Raw genomic sequence first — 19,360 nt, 5'->3', positions numbered from 1 at the left:
AAAAAAAAAAAAAAAGATCTGATATTAAGCTGGATATTAAGCTTGGATTTGGAGGTAAAGGCGATTGGATGAAACCCCCAAACGCATTCAAGGTTGTGAAATAATGAAAATGTAAGTGGAGGCACGAAGATTCAATGTGTTCTTTATCATCCTTCGCAGCTTAAGTAAAATCACTGACTATACTCCGAGTCAAAAATAATTCAGGATTTAATTGGCAAAGGTATTTTAAGGTTCTGTCTTTTTCTATTTTTCTCCTGCCTTGGTAAAGCTATGAGTTATGTTGTAAGCACTGAGCATCTTGAAATAGTAGTTACTAAGACAACGTATTAAATTAAGAATTAATTGGATTTTTAAAAATTCTCCTGTGTGTACATACAAACATATTGGTATTTTGGTTCTCATTTTACCTTGGCACAATATCCTCCTAAAGAGAAGCCCATATATTCTTTGGATTCTGAAAATTATCATTTTCACACCTCCATAAGCAAATAGAATCCTTTTAACATATAAAGGATCTCCTTCCTAGGGAAAAGTTACTTATTACATACTTGTTAGTAGGTCTCCAGGCTGGCTTCCACCAAATTTTAATAAATCATTGCGTTTTCTATAAGTTGATTCCCCAGTTCTCATGATTATTTGCCGATAATGTCCAGGCGTGTTTTCCATGTGCTTTCCTTAATTCATCGTGAAAACATGAGATTCCTCTAAAGTGGTAAATTATGCATCTCAAATCTGAGATCTGTAAGCGCTGGCAAGTGCTACTGGTGATATGAACTAAGTAGTCCAGTATCCTGTTGCAGTTGTCTACGAAACGGAAACAAATGTAAGCTTTCCTGTCAATGCAGAAGGTTAGGATCAGAAGGCATCTTAAAGAGCACAAAACACATCCTATTTATGTTACAAAGAACCAAAGCATAGATTTTTGTGGGGTCTTTGTGTTGTTTTTTGTTTGTTTGGGGGAACAAGGTCTTGCTCCATCACCCAGGCTGGAGTGTATGACCTCAGCTCATTGCAGTCTCAACCTCCCCGGCTCAAGCAATCCTCCTACCTCAGCCTCCCGAGTAGCTGGGACCACAGGCACAGGCTACTACACCTGACTAATTTTTGTACTTTTTGTAGACATGGAGTTTCCCCATGTTGCCCAGGCTGGTCTTGAACTCCTGGGGTCAAGCAATCGCCCACCTTGGCCTCCCAAAGTGCTGGGATTACCGGCGTGAGCTACTAGGCACCCATCCTGCATATCTTTCAATAGAGATAGTATGGCAATACGCTTCTTTCGTAGCCTTCATTCCCTGCCTCTGCTGGATGTGAGGCACTATGCTAGATCTTGGGGATACAAAAGGGACTCAGATACAACCTATCCCTAAAGAGCTCATGATATTAGGAACCTGCAAGAGGAATGAGAAAGGGGAAGGGCCCTGCTTTACATAGACGTCATCTCTGCGCCTCTAAGAGACAGAAAGGTAGGAAGGGTGGTGATTTACATTAAATGAAGCCTCTTCTCTTGTTCATTCTGTCTTCTCTAAGCAATCTTTAGCAGAAGGCAAAGTGATAGCTTTATGTTCAGAAGACTGAGAAAACAAATTTTGACTCAGCTGTTTAGCCCTTTGCATCTCAATTTCTTTACCTGTAAATAAGGATGATAGTAATACCCATCCTCTAGAATTATGACAATGTACATAGTAAAATAGAGCCCCTAACCATGTACATTTTGGGGGGAGGAGAATGTACTATTCTCCAGGTGGACTTCAGTGCATTTGATTTTCCTTATGTTTATCCAGCCTACTTATTCTCCCTCAAACAATTTGCCCTTCAAGGCTAAGACACAACTTCCATCAACACCTTTCCTCTTGTGCCTCTCAGATCTGGTGGCTTCCAGGGCTGCTGGCAACACAAACCCCTTAGAAATCACAAGAGTGAAGCATAGGTTAGGGGTGTGGGGTTGGGGTGGCTCAGTAGGGTGTGTGGAGTAGGGAGACGGAAGGAAGGTTGTAGCTGCAATCATTACAGGTTCCTCAGCTGTGACTGGGGTGTGGCTGCCAGCTCTTCTGTCTCTAAAACAGACGATGAATAGAGAGCCTTTAGCCTCAGCACTCAGGGTTTCCACTCCATCCTCACTTCTCATCTCCCACCACGAGGGCACCAACCAGGGCTTCTTTAGCATGGTTTAGGCAAGTGCCATGCCCTCCACTTAGAATAATTGGGCACTTCATAATTCTTTTTATTGTAAATAATGATGATGTTCTTCATTTTAGAAAGAATACATGTTATTTTTAATGAGAATAAGAAAAATATTGAAATTTTTTATTATTTTGAAGCTTCACCATCTTTTAAATGCAAGCATGTCAGTGAATTGTTGAAATAAGTTTTAAATTTTTTTGTGTTTTTTGAGACAAAGTCTCGCTCTGTCACCAGGCTGGAATGCAGTGGCACAATCTTGGCTCACGGCAACCTCCACCTCCCAGGTTCAAGCGATTCTCCTGCCTCAGCCTCCTGAGTAGCTAGGACTACAGGCGCATGCCACCACACCCAGCTAATTTTTCGTATTTTTCGTAGAGACGGGTTTTCACAGTGTTGGCCAGGATGGTCTTGATCTCTTGACCTCGTGATCCACCTGACTTGGCCTCCCAAAGTGCTGGGATTACAGGCGTGAGTCACCACGCCTGGATGAAATTTTATTTTTTTTATTAGCTTAGTGCGTGGTTCCTGCCTGTAGTCCCAGCTACTTGGGAGGCTGAGGCAGGAGGACCACTTAAGCCCAGAAGTTTGAGGCTACAATGAACTACGTTCATGCCACTGTACTCTAGACTGGACGACAAGTGAGACCTTGTCTCTAAAAATAAAACATAAAAATAAATAAAGAAAAAATTCACAAAATAGCAAAAAATTTTGAGTTTAATGATTTGCTAAAATTAAATCAATGAATATCAGTATTTCATCACCACTGTCTCATGAAAACTGGTTTTTTTTTGGCTCAAGCTTTTAAGCATCACAATAATAATAGTTGTATTCAGAAAATTCATTTGCATCATTTCAGGTATGTTGGTTAGATATATATATTGTTTATATTTAGTATGATATTATTTTTAATACCCATAAAGTTGGGAAACAGTGAATAAATATTGTCAAGGACATTTTTGATCTGTAATCATAATAAATTAATACTAGTACTATATGCTTTCTGGCCATTGTGAAATACAAAAATAAATGCCCTCAAACTGTTGACAGTCTAGGTGGGGAAACAACTCTTTCATTGCTGCAAGAAACTGACCTCATTGTCCTGCTAGCAACTACTGACTGTGGTCCAAGATTTTTTTTTTTTTTTTAAGATGGAGTCTCGCTCTTTTGCGTAGGCTGGAGTCCAGTAGCGGGATCTCAGCTCACTGCAATGTCCGCCTCCCGGGTTCAAGCCATTCTCTTGTCTCAGCTTCCCAAGTAGCTGGGACTACAGGTGCGTGCCACCACACCTGGCTAAATTTTTGTATTTTTGGTAGAGACGGGGTTTTACCATGTTAGCCAGGATAGTCTTAATCTCCTGACCTTGTGATCCACCTGCCTCAGCCTCCCAAAGTGCTGGGATTATAGGCATGAGCCACCGTGCCTGGCTAGTCCAAGATTTTTTTTTAAAAGACATCTTAGCCTGGCACAGTGGCTCATGGCTCTAATCTCAGCACTTTGAGGGGCCGAGGCAGGAGGATTGCTCGAGGCCAGGAGTTTGAGACCAGCCAGGACAACATAGCGAGACCTAGTCTCTAAAAAAAATTTAAAAATTAGTCAGGTGTGCTGGCACACACCTATGGCCCCAGCGACTCAGGAGGCTGAAGAGGGATGATCGCTTTAGCCTGGAAGGTCAAAGCTACAGTAAGCTATGATCACACCAGTGCACTCCAGCCTGGGTGACAGAGTGAGACTTGTCTCAAAAAAAAAAAAAAAAAGACTGAACTCACAAATCAACTCCGTTGTGGAGGTGGTCAAATTATAGAAGAAACAGTTGCACACTTACCACTAGTTCTGTGGTCTTTGTCTCTGGTGCTCCACCATATACCACCTTCTCAAGGATAAATGTGCACTGCTGAGACTTTGTCCTGCTCACACACTGAGACGTAGAATGAAGGAAATCATTCACATGGGTCAGCCATTTGGGGCTTTTAAATGATCAGATTATTTACCTATAGAAAATTTTACCCTGAATTACCTAAATATCTGCCTTGGTTCTTTCATTCATTTTATAAGTGTACCCACAGGGGAAGACTGAGTCATAGTTAAAAGAATGTTTGTTTATCTACTTATGTGGTACACTAAAACAGGGAGGCATCTTTATCCAAATCTGAGTTGCTTGGCAACTGAATCAGTTTTCCATTTCTAGTTAACCAGCTGTGAATGGAGCCTTACAGAGTCCAAGAATCACACTAATACTCACGTATTCATGGGAGGCCTAGAACCTAGACCTAGAAGGTCAGTAACTGAGCTACAATCTCGATAGAATCTATATTTCATGCATTTATAAAGCCATAGGCTCCCAGATGTGAAAGAGGTCTTAAATGTATTGGAAAAGGCCTTACCTTTTTTTGGAGACGGAGTCTTGCTCTGTCGCCCAGGCTGGAGTGCAGTGGCACAATCTTGGCTCACTACAACCTCTGCCTCCCGAGTTCAAGTGATTCTCCTGTCTCAGCCTCCTGAATAGCTGAGATTACAGGCGCCCAACACCACGCCCAGCTAATTTTTGTAATTTTAGTAGAGATGGGTTTTCACCATGTTCAGCAGGCTGGTCTCGAACTCCTGACCTCGTGATCTGCCTGCCTTGGCCTCCCAAAGTGCTGGGATTACAGGCGTGAGCCGCCATGCCTGGCCAGAAGAGGCCTTACATATTAATCTAAGTGCCATCCTGTAGTTAACTTTACTGTGGAGTTATGGGCCAACCTCTGCATGGACATCTGCCAAGTTTAGTTCTAGCATACTCTAGTTTTACAGATGATGAGGTTTCAAACTACTAACCATGTGCCCATTTCAACATTTTTTTGTTTTTTTTTAAAAGGACATGCATTATATGTTTTCAATGAAGAGAATCACTATTGCTTATTCCATCTTTGGACAGTTTTTACTCATAAAAATTACTTCTTATAATGAGACAAAATCTGTCTATTAATTCTCCCAATCGTAGTTTATCTGTTGGTGCCTTATAGATCAAATGTAATACCTTTCCCATAAGACAGCCCAGCAACGTGTTATCCTCATCTAAGTTTTTCCTTCAAGCTAAATTTTCCCAGTTTCTTCAATGAAAACTCACACATAGTGTCAAGTCCCTTCACTACTCTGATCAGTCGTCTCTCAACTCAAATTCATTTTTGCATATTGTTTTTGAACCAGGACTCTAGAAGTAGAATGCAACCTTTCAGAAATGACAGAGTGAGTTGGGACCATGCACTAACTTGAATTATCCCATTGTCTTGTGAATGCAATTTAAGATTGCATGAGCCTGTAATCCCAGCACTTTGGGAGGCTGAGACAGGCGGAACACGAGGTCAGGAGATCGAGACCATCCTGGCTAACACGGTGAAACCCCGTCTCTACTAAAAAAAATACAAAAAACTAGCCGGGCGAGGTGGCGGGCGCCTGTAGTCCCAGCTACTCGGGAGGCTGAGGCAGGAGAATGGCGTAAACCCGGGAGGCGGAGCTTGCAGTGAGCTGAGATCCGGCCACTGCACTCCAGCCTGGGCGACGGAGGGAGACTCCGTTTCAAAAAAAAAAAAAAGATTGCATGATCTGCTTGATACAAACAATCTCTAAAGTTGATAGGTATTGGGTTTACTGAAGACGAAAACCTCTGTCACTTAAACATAGTCTCCTTCACCATGTTCATATGCTTTCGGAATTTTTTGGACCCAAAACAAGGCCTTAAATTTATCCTGCTAAATTTCATTCTATTCAATTCTGTCCCTCATGTCAATATATCAAAATCTCTAGATTCTTTCCTACCTATATCCTTTCTTTCAGCTCAGTGTCTTGCAAATATATGATGTGCCACACCTTTTATACCTTTACCCAAGTAGATGACAAAAAAATTTAAGTAGATAACAAGGATAGAGTCTTATGCTGTCTTGAAACTCACTGCAAGCGATTCTCCTGCCTCAGCCTCCCAAGTAGCTGAGACTACAGGCACGTGCCACTGCGCTCAGCTAATTTTTGTATTTTTAATAGAGACAGGGTTTCACCATGTTAGCCAGGCTGCGTCTCAAACTCCTGACCTTGTGATCCGCCTGCCTCAGCCTCCCAAAGTGCTGGGATTACAGGCATGAGCCACCGCGTTCGGCCCAATTTTTTCTTTATTATAATCTCTGTCCATAAAGTTTGTATCTTAACCCTAAGTAGTGAATAATGATGGGAATTATATGCATCACAGTAAATTGATAGGAAAAATATTTGGGACAACCGGGCTACTGGTTTATAAGGAATCACTAGTCTTCTGTGTTTTCCCTGATGCAACTCATTTTCTGGTTCTATTGTTATCCCCTTACCATGCATCCACCTCCCTCAAAATGAACAAAATCTCCCAAGTTTTCAAGTCTCTTTGTTCCTCTCAGAAACAATCGTAGAAGATTGGTAAGGTGAAGCATATTCAATTTCATATCTATAAGTAATAAAATGTGCCTTAATTATAGTGAGTTGTTGTCCATATCATAACCCAAAGTCATGCCTTGGAGAAGAGGATGAAGGCTGAAGATTTCCAGGGCTAGCTTTCAGTTCCCAAAGAAACACTAAAGTTGTGTTTAATGCAAAAGATACCGGCAAAGCAGTTCAGAACCTCATATATCTCTTTATTCTTTTTAAAAAACATTTTTGAGACAGGATCTCACTCTGTTGCCCAGGCTGGAGTGCAGTGGTGTGATCATGACTCGCTGCAGCTTTGAACTCCTGGGCTCAAGTGATCTGCCCACCTCGGCCTCCCTGGGACTGCAGGCACATGCCACCAAGTCCAGTTAATTTTATTTATTTATATTTTTTGTAGAGATGGTGGTCTAACTAGGTTGTTCAGGCTGTTCTCACACTCCTGATCTCAAGCAATCCTCCTGCCTCAGCCTCCCAAAGTGCTGGGATTACAGGTGTGAGCCACCATGTGTGGCCTTATTTGTCTTTGTTCTTTTAGGTGACAAAATTAAGTTTATGTCCTTCATCTTTCTCAATTATTCTTTTTTTCCCTAACAAAAATAATAATTAACTAGATTTTTTTTTTTTTTTTTTTTTTTTTTTTTTTTTGAGACAGAGTCTCGCTCTGTCGCCAGGCTGGAGTGCAGTGGTGTGATCTCAGCTCACTGCAACATCTGCCTCCCAGGTTCAAGCGATTCTCCTGCCTCAGTCTCCCAAGTAGCTGGGACTACAGGCACATACCACCATGCCCATCTAATTTTTGTATTTTTAGTAGAGACGTGGTTTCTCCATGTTGGCCAGGATGGTCTCTGTCTCTTGACCTTGTGATCCGCCTGGCTCAGCCTCCCAAAGTGCTGGGATTACAGACTTAAGCCACCACGCCCAGCCTAACTAGATTTTTTTAAAGTAACTGAAAATTGGGTCAATTTTTTTTAGTAAAAGTAAGAGGCATAACAAAAAGGGAGCCTCCTGAATTTCCAAGTCTCTTTGTGCCTCTCAGAAACAGTTGTAGATAATAGTTACCTGCATGCTCCTGCAGACCTAATTCTCTATGCACATATGTATATATATGTGTATATTTTTTGGACATCTTTCCATATTAGACAGGGCAACTTGTCACATTCTTTTTAATACGTTCATTATATACTCCTGTACAAATGTAGTACTATATTTGATTTAACTAGATTCTTACTGATGCATATTTGGCACTTTTCCAAATCTTCACAATGAAAAGCAATTATTTTAACTTAACTGATCAATTCAAAGTATACTTATAAGGCACATACTAAATGCCAAGCTGTGTTCTAAGCACTTTATAAAAGTGCGCTCATTTAATCTCTAAAACAATCCATTGAGGTAGGTTCTAATATTATCATCCCTGTTATACAGATGAGAACACCGAGGATGGAGTGACAGTCAGGTAGGCCGGGCGCTGTGGCTCAAGCCTGTAATCCCAGCACTTTGGGAGGCCAAGACGGGCGGATCACAAGGTCAGGAGATCAAGACCATCCTGGCTAACACGGTGAAACCCCGTCTCTACTAAAAAATACAAAAAAACTAGCCGGGCGAGGTGGCGGGCACCTGTAGTCCCAGCTACTCAGGAGGCTGAGGCAGGAGAGTGGCTTAAACCCAGGAGGCGGAGCTTGAGGTAAGCTGAGATCCGGCCACTGCACTCCAGCCTGGGCAACAGAGCGAGACTCCGTCTCAAAAAAAAAAAAAAAAAGACAGAATTCAACCTTGTTCTGGCTCAGCACTCCATGCCAAACTTTAGTAGGCTTTCATACCTCTCTGTTGCTGCAACACAATCGTCTATTCCCGAAGTAGATCAGCTGCTAGGCGTAAGGAATGAAAGATGCTTTTAGTAGCCAACATTAGCAATGCTGTGAAAAAAACTAGAAAAGAAGATTTAAAAAGTGATAGAATGGATCAAGACAGCCACTCCCATTCCACCCTACCACACCCATTCCAGCAACCTCTGCAAAGATTTTTAAAAGGTAGACAGACCAAATTCCCCTGCAAATGTGATAAATTTCCCTGCAAACATGAAATCGCTTCTACCAGACACATTGAGGGAGTGGAGGTGGCAGCTCAAAGAGCTCTGGCTTTTAAATTCTGCAGAAAGACAGTACAGACACGAATGCAATTTTGTACAAAGCTTCACTGGAGTTCATGATTTTAAGTTAAGGGTAAACACATTCTAATCAAGGCCTTTTAAAAGAATTTGTCTCAAGAAACCTTTTTATCAGAGCTATTTTCAGTCAGAAGAGAAACAGTTTTGTTGCTGTGAAGCTCAAAAGCCAAATGCATTAAATTCTTTTTCCCAGATGCAAAGCAGTTGGTTCTCTGGTGCCAATTTTTGTATTTCTTAAGAATGGCAGCCGGGCGCGGTGGCTCACGTCTGTAATCCCAGCACTTTGGGAGGCTGAGGCAGACGGATCACAAGGTCAGGAGATCGAGACCATCCTGGCTAACACAGTGAAACCCCATCTCTACTGAAAATACAAAAAATTTAGCTGGGCATGGTGGCAGGCACCTATAGTCCCAGCTACTCAGGAGGCTGAGGCAGAAGAATGGCGTGAACCCAGGAAGTGGAGCTTGCAGTGAGCCGAGATCGTGCCACTGTACTCCAGCCTGGGCGACAGAGTGAGAGTCCATCTCAAAAAAAAAAAAAAGAATGGCATTGCAAGCTGCCAGTGGTAATACTGTTTGAATACTGTTTGAATCTCAATACTGGTAATACTGTTTGAATCTCAAAAGCCTTGAGAACCCTGCCAATGTTTTGGGTTTTAAACTTGACAAAGCCAGCCCTCCCATTCCCAAGGGGTAAATATGAAACATAACTTTCAGTTCCTCTGTACATACAATGCTAATTAGCTCAGTGCTCTAATTTTATTTCTGGCCTTTGGTACAGCTGAAGCTTTGCTGGTGTATTAGTAACAACATAAATGTTTGCACATTTCTGAGAGTCTGTGTCTCTGAATCACCTTGAGAGAAATAGCTTTGATCAGAGCATGAGAGCTACATTTCAACAATTTCTTTTTTTTTTTTTTTTTGAGACGGAGTCTCGCTCTGTCTCCCAGGCTGGAGTGCAGTGGCGCGATCTCGGCTCACTGCAAGCTCCGCCTCCCAGGTTCACGCCATTCTCCTGCCTCAGCCTCCCGAGTAGCTGGGACTACAGGCGCCCACAACCGCGCCCAGCTAATTTTTTGTATTTTTAGTAGAGACGGGGTTTCACTGTGGTCTCGATCTCCTGACCTTGTGATCCGCCCGCCTCGGCCTCCCAAAGTGCTGGGATTACAGGCGTGAGGCACCGCGCCCGGCCTTCAACAATTTCTTTACTGTGTTGATGTTATTGGTGGTAAAAGCAGAATTTGAACTTTAGGATGAAAAAAAAATAGAGGATAAATAAAAGAGAGGGAGCTCCTGCAAAGTATATGCAACTCTTAGATTAGGCAGTCCAAAGAGAAAAAATGCAGAAAATTAATGGCTCACTTGGGAGACACAAATTAATTTGATGATCTGATAAAAGAAAAAAATAACATTTTCTTAGATTTAGAAGAATTTACATTTTCAGAAATGTCGAAAATCTTTGAAATGTTTCTTGACATTTCGTTTGACAACCCCAGAGGTCAGACCCGCTGAGGGTTCAAAGGCTGTTGGCCTCCCACTTCCATCTGATTGTCCCCATATCTGATATATCCTCTCCCGTCTAGTGTGCTGTCATTATACCACATGAGACACACACTCCAAGAGGGGATTTGAGCTCTCAATAGCCATTTTGTTCTGCTCTTGCAAGTGAAAGATGAATCCTCACATCCAAAAATTAAATATACATCATTGCTGTGTTTGGAATGACATTCCATAAGTCTACATACACATCAGAAATACAAACTAAGAGAATGATAATTACCAAGGCCTGGGAAGAGTGGTGGGATGGAGATGAACAGAGTTTGATTAATGGGTACAAACATACAGTTAGATAGAAAGAATAAGTTCCAGTGTTCGACAGCACAGTAGGATGACTATAGTTAATAATTCATTGTGTATTTCAAAATAGCTAGAAGAGAAGATGTGAAAATGTGAAGGACCTCTTCAAGGAGAAGTACAAACCACTGCTCAACAAAATAAAAGAGGACACAAACAAATGGAAGAACATTCCATGCTCATGGATAGGAAGAATCAATATCATGAAAACGGCCATGCTCCCCAAGGTAATTTATAGATTCAATGCCATCCCCATCAAGCTACCAATGACTTTCTTCACAGAATTGGTAAAAACTACTTTAAAGTTAAGTTCATATGGAGCCAAAAAAGAGCCCACATTGCCAAGTCAATCCTAAGCCAAAAGAACAAAGCTGGAGTCATCACATTACCTGATTTCAAACTATACTACAAAGCTACAGTAACCAAAACAGCATGGTACTGGTACCAAAACAGAGATATAGACCAGTGGAACAGAACAGAGCCCTCAGAAATAATACCACAAATCTACAACCATCTGATCTTTGACAAAATCTGATCTTTGACAAAACCTGACAAAAACAAGAAATGGGGAAAGGATTCCCTATTTAATACATAGTGCTGGGAAAACTGGCTAGCCATATATAGAAAGCTGAAACTGGATCCCTTCCTTACACTTTATACAAAAATTAATTCAAGACATATTAAAGATTTAAATGTTAGACCTAAAACCATAAAAGCCCTAGACGAAAACCTAGGCAATACCATTCAGGACATAGGCATGGGCAAGGACTTCATGTCTGAAACAGCAAAAGCAATGGCAACAAAAGCCAAAATTGACAAATGGGATCTAATTAAACTAAAGAGCTTCTGCACATCAAAAGAAACTACCATCAGAGTGAACACGCAACCTACAGAATGGGAGAAAATTGTTGCAATCTACTCATCTGACAAAGGTCTAATATCCAGAATCTACAAAGAACTCAAACAAATTTACAAGAAAAAAACAAACCCATCAAAAAGTGGGCAAAGGATATGAACAGATACTTCTCAAAAAAGACATTTATGCAGCCAACAGACACATGAAAAAGTGCTCATCATCACTTGTCATCAGAGAAATGCAAATCAAAACCACAATAAGATACCATCTCACACCAATTAGAATAGTGATCATTAAAAAGTCAGGAAATGACAGGTGCTGGAGAGGATGTGGAGAAACAGGAACACTTTTACACTGTTGGTGGAACTGTAAACTAGTTCAACCATTGTGGAAGGCAGTGTTGTGATTCCTCAAGGATCTAGAACTAGAAATACCATTTGACCCAGCCATCCCATTACTGGGTATATACCCAAAGGATTATAAATCATGCTGCTATAAAGACACATGCACACATATGTTTATTGCAGCACTATTCAGCAAAGACGTGGAACCAACCCAAATGTCCATCAATGATAGACTTGATTAAGAAAATGTGGCACATATACACCATGGAATACTAAGCAGCCATAAAAAAGGATGAGTTCATGTCCTTTGTAGGGACATGGATGAAGCTGGAAACCATCATTCTCAGCAACCTATAGCAAGGACAAAAAAAACAAACACTGCATGTTCTCACTCATAGGTAGGAATTAAACAATGATAACACTTGGACACAGGAAGGGGAACATCACACACCAGGGCCTGTTGTGGGGTGGGGGGAGGGGGGTTGGATAGCATTAGGAGATATACTTAATGTAAATGATGAGTTAATGGGTGCAACACACCAACATGGCACATGTATACATATGTAACAAACCTGCACATTGTGCACATGTACCCTAGAACTTAAAGTATAAAAAAAAAAAAAAAGATGTGAAATGTTCTCAACACAAAGAAATGATAAATGTTTGAGGCAAGATATCCTAAATACTCTGATTTGATCATTACACATTGTATGCATGTATCAAAATATCACATTTACCCATAAATATGCACAATTATATATCAATGAAAAATTTTTTTTTGCTTGAGGGTAATGGTTCACACCTGTAATCCCAGCACTTTGTAAGCCAAGGTGGGAGGATCGCTTGAGCTCAGGAGTTCGAGACCCCTTGGGCAAAATGGCGAAATCCCATCTCTACAAAAAATATAAAAATTAACCGGGCTTGGTGGCATGTGCCTGTAGTTTCAGTTACTCAAGAGGTTGAAGTGGGAGGATCATGGGTCACCTGAGCCCAGGAGGTCGAGGCTGGAGTTAGCTATGGTGGCGCCACTGCAGTCAAGCCTGGGTGACAGAGCCAGACCCTGTCTTAAAAAAAAAGACAAAAGAAGCATTTGTTTTTTCTTGGTTTTATATCATCTATGTAGAAAACATGTGTGAAAGACTTTGAAATATACCAAAAGATTACTGAGTGACTTCAATGGAAAACAGTGTTCTGCTTGTGGTGTGCCCTTGGGTTATCTGGTTCTATGGAGCATGTGTCTTTCATTGTCTTTGAGCTATCTTACAACTCTGCCAGTTACAGATAAAAGATTTTGCAAACATTTTTGTCAATAGACCTGCAAATAAATTCCACCTGGTGGAGACACAATTGATTTATCCACCCTGCAGAAATAGCCAGTTTTGCATCTTTTGGAAATTTATTTCATGGCATATATATATATATATATATATATCTTCTTTTCAAATTCCATTTGGAATCAGTTATAAAAAATCTTATTTTTCATTGAATTGATTTCATTTTGAGGCTTCTTTTAAAATTTCAATCAGTACATCCTTGAAGTAAGTGGAAACATTTGTGTCATCCTTGTAATATTTGAATAATCCAGAACAGACAGAAGACCAGAAGTTTATAGGAATAGAATTTGTTAACTTTTTACAGAACCTACAGCTAACAGGAAATAGAAGGCAGAGACTCAGGGAGGAGGATGAAGTTTTGTTCTATCTAATGGTGAACCATAGCATACCGTGCCTCCACAGCAATCCCTTTACCTCTGACTTTTATAACAGAAAACAAACAAAAAAAAGACATTTCATTAAATTTTCAAACAAGGTGAAGCTAGAAAAAAATAGCTAATTGTTTGGATGATAAAACTGGGCATTCAAAAATATTTTGACTGTCTGGAAACATTGAATCACATCTCAAAGAATGAATATCAATTGGTATAAATGTAAAGTCCTACCTTTATGTTTAAAAATCCAATTACATGAGTAAAAAATGGGGGAAAATATGGTTTTCTTGCTTGTTTATTTTTTGTTTGTATTTTTTCTTTCTCTTTTCTTTTTCTTTGAGATGGTGTCTCGCTCTGTCGCCAGGCTGGAGTGCAGTGGCAATCTCGGCTCACTGCAACCTATACCTCCTGGGTTCAAGCGAGTCTCTTGCCTCAGGCTCCTGAGCAGCTGGGACTACAGGCGCGTGCCACCATGCTCAGCTAATTTTTGTATTTTTAGTAGAGACGGGGTTTCACCATGTTGGCCAGGATGGTCTCGATCTCTTGACCTCGTGATCTGCCCACCTTGGCTTTCCAAAGTGCTGGGATTATAGGCATGAGCCACTGCGTCCTGTCGAAAATATGGTTTAATAAAATCCCATTTGATAAGACAGAGATTTTAGCTGAATGACATTCCAAATGATCTAATAACATAATTTGGTTGCCATAGACTTGTGTTTTTTTTGGAGACGAGTCTCACTTTTGCCCAGTCTTGCCCAGGCTGGTCTCAAACTCCTGAGCTCAGGCAGTCTGCTCACCTTGGCCTCCCAAAGTGCTAGGATTACAGGTGTGAGCCACCGTGCCCAGCCTTTTTTTTTTTTTTTTTTTTTTTTTTTGGAGACAGAGTCTCTCTGTTGCCCAGGCTGGAGTGCAGTGGTGCCATGTCGGCTCACTGCAGCCTCTGCCTCCTGGGTTCAAGCAATTCTCCTGCCTCAGCCTCCTACAGGCGCCTGCCACCATGCCTGACTAATTTTTGTATTTTTAGTAGAGACGGGATTTCACCAAGTTGGCCAGACTGTTCTTTAACTGCTGATCTAAGGTGATCCGCCCACCTCGGCCTCCCAAAGTGCTGGGATTACAGGCGTGAGCCACCACGCCCAGCCGCCATAGATATTTGATTACAGACTCCATCCAAACACAGCATTAGCTCCTGGTCAATCAAAGCCCATGTGTCTTGCTGCATTTGGTACTGAACAATTTAAGGATATACTGGTAAATACAGATACAGAACATCCAGATAAGTGCACCAAGATATGGAAAGGGCTTTATAAACCATATCATATGAGAGTCATTGTGGAAGAAATTTTGAGTGATTGGATTGCAGGACATTTAGGAGATAGAGGTAGGATGCCAGTTGAAAGAAGATTCCTACAGATCTATACAGGACCAAACAGTGGAATTTGCATAAAAACAAATTTTAGGTCACTATAAGGAAAAATATGGAGTTGGAGCCCCTGTGGAGAGTCCCCACCAGGGCACTACCTAGCAGAGCTGTGGGAACAGGAATAGTGCTCTCCAGACCCCAGAATTACAGAGCAACCAGCAGCATTTAATCTCAGCCTGGAAGAAACACAGGCATTGGACTCTAATCACGAAATCAGCCTCATGGGCTGTGCCCAGCAAACCCATGGAAACTGGCTGCCCAAAACCTTGGGAGCCTTCCTCTCGTACCAGTGTGCCCAGGATGTGGAGTGTGGAGTCAAGCTAGATCATTTTGCAGCTTTAAGATTTAATGTCTACCGTGCTGAGTTTCAGACTTGCGTGGGGCCTGTGTTACCTCTTTCTTTTGGCTGAGTTCTCCCTTTGGAATAGGAATGGTTATCCAATGCTTGTATAATCATTGTGTCTTACAAGTAAATAACTTGTTTTCTATTTTACAGGCTCACAACTGTAAGGAACTAGGCCTTGAGTCTCAGATGAGACTTTGGACTTCAGACTTTGGGTTGATGCTGGAACAAGTTGACTTTGGGGACTATCAGGATGGAATAATTGTATTTTGCAATGAGAGAAGAGTATGAGTTTTGGGAGGGCCAGGGATAAAATGCTATGGTTTGGATATTTGAGGCTTCCAAATCTCATGCTGAAATTTGATCTCCAGTATTAGAGGTGGGGCCTAATAGGGTGTGTTTGGGTCATGTGGGCAGATATCTCTGAATGGCTTGGTACAGTCCTTGTGGTAATGAGTTGAGTTCTTGCTCTATCAGTTTCCATGGGAGCAGATTGTTAAAAAGTCTGTCACTTCCCTCTTTCTCTCTCACCATGTGATCTGTGCACATATGCCAGCTCCCCTTCTCCTTCCACCAGGAGGGAACCAGCCTGAGGTCCTCGCTAGAAGCTAATGCTGGTGCCATGCTTCTTGTACAGCTTGCAGCACCATAGGCCAAATAAACCTCTTTTCTTATAAGTTACCCAGCCTCAGGTATTCCTTTATAGCAACATACATGGACTAAGACAAAAGCCAATACTGGGATCCTAAATATGTCCATTTGTGTAACATGAATTCATAATCTACTTGTGATTCTTAATGTTTAAAACCCAGATATGATATCATTTCTTTAACAAATTATTTTAGTTATTTGAATAATTCAACCAAGAATGATAGTCTTTTGGTAGGCACAGGAGGTATAATAGGTGGCCCAAGGGTTTTCTGCCTCACTGAACATGGTACATATATCTTTATTAAAGGTACCTCCCCAAATTCCAAGCCTGAAAAAGATGATGAACTTCTAGTCAAGAATAATCTGATTGAAGATAAAATAGAATTGTATACCTGAAGAAGATCGGATTCTTGTGTCCAATGTCATTCTTAATCTCGTAGGGACTCATTCGACTCAATCTACTCTGCACTCATTCACATTTCTACCTTTGCCACAATTATTTAAGGGTACCTAGCATCAGGATGACTGATACCACTGGGGATGCTGATAGTAGTGGTATAGCAATTCCTCTACAACACTTGTATGCCTTGACAGTAATTTCTGGTACTGTTCAGGAAATAAAAGTCCTCACCTCCTAGGCAATAAGGACTGGAGCTGTAGAAACATTTTCTGTCCTGGACCTTACCCTACAGTGAAGGATTTTACTTTGCCCTATACCAGCCACCAATGTCAATGGGATATTTCCTGCCAAAGAGTTTCTTCCATGTAGCACTGGCTCCAAAGTACTGCGCCAAGAATTTATTCTCGTTTTGTTTTGTTTTTGAGACAGAGTCTTACTCTGTCACCCAGACTGGAGTGCAGTGGTTCAATCTTGTCTCACTGCAAGCTCTGCCTCCCAGGTTCGAGTGATTCTCCTGCCTCAGGCTCCCTAGTAGCTGGGACTACAGGTGCGTGCCACCACGCCTGGCTAATTTTTTGTATTTTTTAGTAGTGACAGGGTTTCTGTGTTAGCCAGGATGGTCTCGGTCTCCTGACCTCGTGATCCACATGCCTTGGCCTCCCACAATGCTGAGATTACAGGTGTGAGGAACTGTGCACAGCCAAATATATTCTTAACCCCGCCATCAGATTACTCATGCAAATATTTTCACAGCTTAATTTTTTTAAGACATAAAAATTGCTACTGGCTACCTTGATTGTGTTGTTGGTGGTGGTGGTGGTAGCGGTGGTGGTGGTTGTTAAGTGTTAAGTTAGGGAGAAAAACAACATACAAGTGAAAAAGCAAATGGATCCATTGCATCATTCATGGGGGAAATTTGTTTCTGGGTGTGTAATGTAGTCAACTCTAAAAATTGATGCAAGTGGTCAGAGGTATGCTAGTAGTTATTTAAGTACTCTCCAGGAAAAAAAAAATAACTGATTTGCCATGTAGGTGCCCATCAACAGAGGATTGGATTTTTAAAAATGTAAATATACCTCATGGAATACTAAGCAACCGTAAACAAGAATGAAATCATGTCCTTCACAGCAATATGGATGCAGCTGGAGGCCATTACCCTAAGCAAATTAACACAGGGACAGAAAACCAAATACCACATGTTCTCATTCCTAAGGGAGAGCTGAACACTGGGTGCAGACAGACACAAAGATGGGAACAATAGACACTGGGGACTACTAGATGGGGAGGGAGGGAAGTGGGGACTGAAAAACTACCATAGTGAGTACTATGCTCACTCCTTAGGTGATGGGATCAGTCATGCCTCAAACATCAGCATTGCTCAATATACCAGCGTAACAAACATGCACATGTACCACTTGAATCTAAAATAAAATTTGACATTTTAAAAAACTAAGAAAATAAGTGATTTGTAACATTTTCCAATTTCTGTGGTAAAACTACTTCCACAGTGCTCAATTTCAAGCTACTAAAATGGACACCATTGAACTCAGGGTTGAGAAGAGAAATGCTAATAGGCCCTTATGAGTCAAGTGAGCCCCCTCAATTGGAAGTGAGGGGACAAATTTTGGCAGGTACTTAGAGGAAAAACTGCCTGTGACATTTGACTCCTGGAGTGAATCATTTTTCATAAAAGATTTTGTAGAGTTATTTAAGGCTGGTTTGGACCTGGCACATTAAAATAAAGCAGTATTTGTTTATTTTTTCTGTCTTTTTGCCAACTATTTTGATCAGCTGTCCAAATTTGCTTTCTCTCTGAAAAGTATTTTAAGAATGAGAATTGCATCTATTCTAATATTTATCTTGAAGTGCTTCCCATCATTGTGAAGTTTAATCTGTATTTTTATATCAGGAAGAAACTTTAATAACAAAGCTATGTGGTTGTAAGAAGAAATATAATTTTATATCTTTTTTTTTTTCTTTTTTTTGAGATGGAGTCTCGCTGTTTCGCCCAGGCTGGAGTGCAATGGTGTGATCTTGGCTCACTGCAACCTCCGCGTCCCGGGTTCACACCGTTTCCCTGCTGCAGCCTCCCAAGTAGCTGGGACTACAGGTCCGTGCCCCCATATCCTTCTAGTTTTTGTATTTTTGGTAGAGACCAGGTTTTACCCTATTGGTCAGGCTGGTCTCGAACTCCTAACCTCAGGTGATCCACCTGCCTCAGCCTCCCAAAGTGCTGGGATTACAGGCCTGAGCCACCGTGCCCAGTCAATTTTGTCTTTAGAATTATTCAAATACCAGTGATACTCCTTCCTCCATAAATACACACACAGTTTGATCCCATTTAATATAATGACATCTGTTGTTTAAGGTTGATAATAATTTGGAGGTAAAGAAAAGAGTGGCAGGCTAGGCGCGGTGGCTCAGGCCTGTAATCCAGCACTTTGGGAGGCTGACATGGGTCAATCACAAGGTCAGGAGATCGAGACCATCCTGTCTAACACAGTGAAACCCAGTCTCTACTAAAAATACAAAAAAATTAGCCAGGCATGGTGGCAGGTGCCTGTAGTTCCAGCTACTAGGGAGGCTGAGGCAGGAGAATGGCTTGAACCCCACAGGCAGAGGTTGCAGTGAACCGAGATTGTGCCACTGCACTCCAGCCTGGGCCACAGATCGAGACTCCGTCTCAAAAAAAAAAAAAAAAAGAGTGGCAAAAATTCTTGGCTCAATATTCCATTCCCAACCCCTTCTTCCTTGTCTTCCTGAAAAGAACCTGGAAAACTAAACTTTCCAAGAATCCTCTGTAGCTAGACTTGACAATCCCGTGTTTAACAGGTCTGTCCAATACCATGCAAGTCGAAGCCTACTTGGGGATTATAGGAATGTTTTCCTGGCAAAAAGGAACAGACACAACTGTCCGCATCTACTCTCTATCTTCTCCTTTTATTCTGAATTGAATGTGAGGATAATGCCTAGATCAGTGTCAGCTTAGATCATGGGGCAGCTAGC

The 19,360-nt window shown here is 41.4% G+C and overlaps 1 long non-coding RNA gene across 2 annotated transcripts in view; it reads left to right on the top strand.

The window, feature by feature from the left end:
• LOC139363498 (uncharacterized) overlaps positions 1–15,984 on the top strand; it is a 28,610-nt gene extending 12,626 nt beyond the window's left edge. For both annotated transcript variants that reach the window (XR_011624009.1, XR_011624010.1), the window contains exon 2: positions 10,703–15,984. This is a non-coding gene — a long non-coding RNA (uncharacterized lncRNA). The remainder of the gene's footprint in view (positions 1–10,702) is intronic.
• Positions 15,985–19,360: the final 3,376 nt, after the last annotated feature.

Source organism: Macaca nemestrina, chromosome 5 (genome assembly GCF_043159975.1).
Source record: "Macaca nemestrina isolate mMacNem1 chromosome 5, mMacNem.hap1, whole genome shotgun sequence".
NCBI classification, from domain to species: domain Eukaryota; kingdom Metazoa; phylum Chordata; class Mammalia; order Primates; family Cercopithecidae; genus Macaca; species Macaca nemestrina.
The sequence above is the reverse complement of the archived record's forward strand: the minus strand, read 5'-3'. Positions and strand labels throughout refer to the sequence as shown.